The sequence below is a fragment of the Callospermophilus lateralis genome, unplaced genomic scaffold (assembly GCF_048772815.1).
Source record: "Callospermophilus lateralis isolate mCalLat2 unplaced genomic scaffold, mCalLat2.hap1 Scaffold_2915, whole genome shotgun sequence".
Lineage (NCBI taxonomy): Eukaryota > Metazoa > Chordata > Mammalia > Rodentia > Sciuridae > Callospermophilus > Callospermophilus lateralis.
Genome location: NW_027513583.1, coordinates 148,993 through 153,864, shown reverse-complemented (window position 1 = coordinate 153,864; position 4,872 = coordinate 148,993). Strand labels below are relative to the sequence as shown.

The 4,872-nt window shown below is 38.6% G+C and overlaps 1 pseudogene; it reads right to left on the bottom strand.

The window, feature by feature from the left end:
- Nucleotides 1–953: 953 nt before the first annotated feature.
- On the bottom strand, nucleotides 954–2,242 carry LOC143640457 (eukaryotic translation initiation factor 5 pseudogene; annotated as a pseudogene).
- Nucleotides 2,243–4,872: the final 2,630 nt, after the last annotated feature.

The window sequence follows — 4,872 nt, the reverse complement described above, 5'->3', positions numbered from 1 at the left end:
AAGATAGAATGTCTCAACATTTTGAAATTATAATTTAAACCTTAAGGCTAAAAGCTGAAAAACTGCTGAGTTCTTGTTAGATATTAAATGCACCTTTCCCTGTTTCCCCCAAATAAAATCAGAATTTATTATTTAATCACACCTCAAAATTTGAGTTTTCTCTTGGTATAAAGCAACCACTACATACACATTAAAATACTTATTTGTTAATTATTAATTTTTCCCTGGCTCATCCAACGTGCAATGCACATGACTCCAAAGACTAAAATTTGGGGCTAGTGTACATGAACTGAAAAATCACAACTCCAAACTTCAAAATTAGTTCTTAAAATTATTTATAGGACACTCAGATTATTTTTATTTCTCAACAAGATGTTGCACTGTCATTTGATTATGAGTCTACCTCAGCACAAAAAAATTACAGATGCCAATTTGAGGGACTAAAAAAATTCAAAAGTACTAGATTTAACAGCTCAGTAAGATCATTACAAACAAGTTTGTTTACATTCTGCTGAAAAACTCTGAATGGTCTCAGCACCTACCAAAATCTACCAGGCTCCAAGGACCATGTCATGTTAAATGATGGCACCACTTTTTAAAAGGAGCCAATTACTTTAGCTAAGTCATTCAGAGCCCAAAATCTGAAGAATGACCAAAATCAAATCTTTATTTTTTATAACTGTATAAATGTGATCCAAATGTGTCCACCACTAGTTTTTCCAAAAGAAACCTGCTATAAATAAGCAAACTACATTTGCTCACTGATGTGTGTATGGACTTCCTAGATGTCTCATTGGGCTAATTACAGACCACTCACAGTAATATATTTTCAGTATTAAAGTGTAGCATGATGTTAAGCCATTTTAGCTTTCACACATACATGTTGCACTTCTGGCTGATAATGGAGAAAAATTTGCAGCATTACGCTGTTATGCTAGGTTGCATCCATTCTTTTAAATGGCGTCAATATCAATGTCATCATCTTTGTTGTCAGACTTCACAGTTTCAACTTTCGGTACACTGGCAATCTTTGAGTACACCACCTCAATGTTCTCATCTTCATCTTCTTCACCACCAGAAGATTCTTCCTCTGCTTCCTTCAACCACTTTATAAATGGTTCTGCTTTGAAACGAATCTCTTTGGCAAGTTCTTTTGATACATATTTTTTAGAGGCCTTTTCCGACCAGCTGATGATGACCTCCTCTTCTAAAAGGTCTGCGTCATACATTTCCTTCAAGATATGTGGAATCTTAGAGAGGAGCTGAGCTTGATGCATTGCCACCACACACTCCAAACCATGAAGAAGGTATGGTTGAGCTTTTTTGTTATTGTGACAAAATCATAAGAAATGGCACCTGTATTTCTTAATCTGTTCTCTAATTTTCTCATTAAAAAGAACTTCAGTTAGAACAAGAGGGCCCATGGCTTTTACATCCAGCCTTTCTGCTTCTGCGACAATTTCTTTGTCTGATGAGTCAATGATACCCTCTTCTTTTTTTTCTTAACAAAATAAAACAGAATATTGACACGCTCTTCTACAGTTCTTTCCAAATCATCACTGAGTGTCAGAACTTTTGCGTGGTCACTAATTTCATCCATTCTACGCCTCTGAGCTTCTTCAGTTGAATCCTCTCCCCAATCTTCATCCTCCTCTTCTCCCTCAGCATTTGGAGGAGGACTGATTTCATTTGGTGGTGGTGGTGGTGGTGTCTCACTGCTGGATACAGAACCATTTTCCTTGTCTTTGCCCTTTCTATTTTTCTTTTCCTTTTCTTTCTTTCCTGGACCACTGTCACTATTCTCAGGTGGGTTTTTGAGAATAAATGTGCAGAGTTTTTGATGTGTGTCAAGCATGCCTCGGTAGCCACAGGCTTTACAAGAATTACCTATTGTTTGCTTCTTTGGATTGACATGCAGTTCTGTTTCAGGATTCTCACACTCAGGACAGAGAACAAATTTTTTAGAGAATCCATCCAACATGTCTTGCAGCTTATTCGCCTCATGAGATCCATTGACAATGTAACGGTCATTCTTAACATCAAACTGGGTCTGTGCTCCCAGCTCACAACCAAAATATTTGGTGGCATACGTTGGAGGCCGATTAAGCACCTTTGCAACGTCAACCATGTTGACTATAACTGTCTTGATTCCATTTCCTTTTCCCTCAACCTTGGCAATCAGACGGGGCATCTTGTAGCGATAGAACTGGTCTGACACGCTGCGGTTGACATTGACAAACATTTTGGCTTATTAGTGGCTTTATCAATAAGATGAAGAGATCTTTGATTGCAACTTTTTGGTATCTTCTGTCTGGAGAAGAAGGGATGACATAAACGACTGCAAGAGTTCTCGGTCTCTGACATGAAAAAATTTTCGCCGCTGAGGCTGTAAGCTCCTTGCTTGTATGCTATGTTTCCCCAATACAGGTACCAATGGCTGCGCAACAGCTGATTTTCGTCAAATAAAGACATAAACCCAATGCGGCTCGCCCGGAACTGGGAGGAAGAGGCGCTGGAAACCGGGTCCGGAGCGGCAGGGCGGGCGAGCGGAGGGCGGCCGGGCAGGTGCCGCCGCCGAGCAGCGGGAAGGGCTTTCCCAGCGACGTCTGCGTCCACACCGGCAGCGCCGATCCTGGCGACCTCTGGAATCTTCTCGCTCTGACTACCAAAAGTTCTTTACAAATAGGGTTTCGGGTGGAGAGTGAATGTAAATGTCAGCACATGTGAAGAGTCAGTCACATGATGAATTGTGGAAAATATGTAGGAAAGCAGATATAAATAGAGACATTAGGAAATCAGCAAAAGTATAAAGTGTGTAATTTGTTTGATATTTTCAAACGGGTTGAGTTTGAATGTATAATCTTAGGAAGAAACAAATATTTTGTCACAAATTGCATTGATCTTTGAGAGCATTAGGTAACCAGGACATGGATGTTTTCATTAATCCATGCTCACTTTCCATGTAGGCTTTGGTAAAATCATAAGTGTGACCTTTGCATTTTGTATCCAGAATATTATTGTGAAAATGTATATGTAGATAAGGTGATATGAGTATTTCTTTCACCATTTCTGTAGCAATATTTTGTAGACGTATAAATTAGTATTCCGGGTACAAATAGGTGTACCCTGTGTCTATGAATATGCAGATAATGTATGAATAGATCATACTTTGTGTAAATAATATAACTGGTTCCACTTAAAATAATGCATTGAATTGATATCTGAAAACATAAAAGAAATCTCATATTGATATACAATCATTCATACCAACCAGTTATACATCTAATGGTAATATTAGGGTTATGTTTTATTCTGAAAGGTGTGTGAGTTTTGCTTCAAAAGTGATTATGCAAAGCAAAAATAATGTGTTTGGAAAGAAGTTTCATGAAAAGAATAGTCAAGAAACCTGGAGGTATACATGTGTTCTGAAGCAGGAAGTGATTGAACGTGAAACACATGCCTATAAATTTGCAAAATATTGGATGAAATATATATTGTATGATGTGCATTAACTGCAGAAATAGTAATGTACCAGTGTTGAATAAAAATGAACATCAAAATACACATCATGTCCCATAGAAATCTACTTGCATTGATGTTAATCTGGGTCAGTTACTGTAGAGTAGAATTTTTAGGATATTTATGCACCATTCACTGAAGTTAGTTTTCAGTACTAGGAAAAAAAATACGTATTTCAGGTGGATGAATATTTCTGAGAATAATCTTGTGAAAATTTGATTATAAATCCACATAAATCACAAAACATTTTAAACACAAAACACACACGGACATTAAAATGTAGCAATATATATGCCAATTTAAATTCATCTTGAAATATATATCATCCACTGATCCAAAACTATTTATTTAATGAACTTGGATTTATGTATAATGTTGTTCAGCTAGGAAGCTCCCCAAATAGATTGAATTTACTGTTCCAACAGTGTTTAGGAGGAGTGATCTTCTAAATGTGTATGCAAATATGTGCTACACAAAAATCTTCCCACTCTCATCCAGGACAATGCCTTGATATTACCTTCACCCCAAGTAATACGCAATTGGAGGAGAAGAGTTCGAAAATCTGTGAATACATATCTGGAATGTAAAATGCTCAGGAGTTCACAACCTTGCAGGTTGCAGAGGAGTTTCCAAAAGTAAGGGACTGGCTTGATAGACCCAACCTGATCTTTTATTAAAATTGGGAGCCATCTTGCCAGAAAGCCGTGAAAAGATAATTTTGGCTTTACTATAAATTACTGCAAATTCTGAACCTGCTTGGAATGCCTGCCCGTGCCTTGAACTCATCCATGCCTGGCTCTCTGACCAGATAACAGTGCTCTCTGAAACATTAGTGACACCTCATAAATATTTTCCTTCCCAGGCCAGTAAACGACCCTCTCTGAGGCTCTAATGGTCCTCATAATTTCTGATGTTGGGGCCAGCAAAAAAAATGTAAACTACCATTAGTGTGATGTTTTCAAAGTTCTGTTATCTGTAAGCCCCTTTTGTGTAACTTTCTGGGCTATATAGCTGTGCTGCAGGAAAGGTGGTGTTGCTGTCTTGTTCCCGCCATTTTGGGATGGAGAGGCAGCCCAGCCGGTTTTAATAATAAGCTTGCCTTAATTTGATTTTAATTGGAGTCAGTGGTCTTTTCTTGTTTCCTGGTCTAACATTTTGGAGTTCCCCTGTGAGATGAGGCTGCCCGATCTGATCACAAAACCAGACTACTGAAAATTCTGAAGCTGGCCTTCCCTCCAGGGCACCGGGCTGGAGAGCCACTCTAGGGGGTGCACAATTTGAGATGTTACAAGGCCTTGGGGTGAGCCTTCAGTCTGGGGAGCACTGCAGTGAACCACCGCACTAAAACTATTA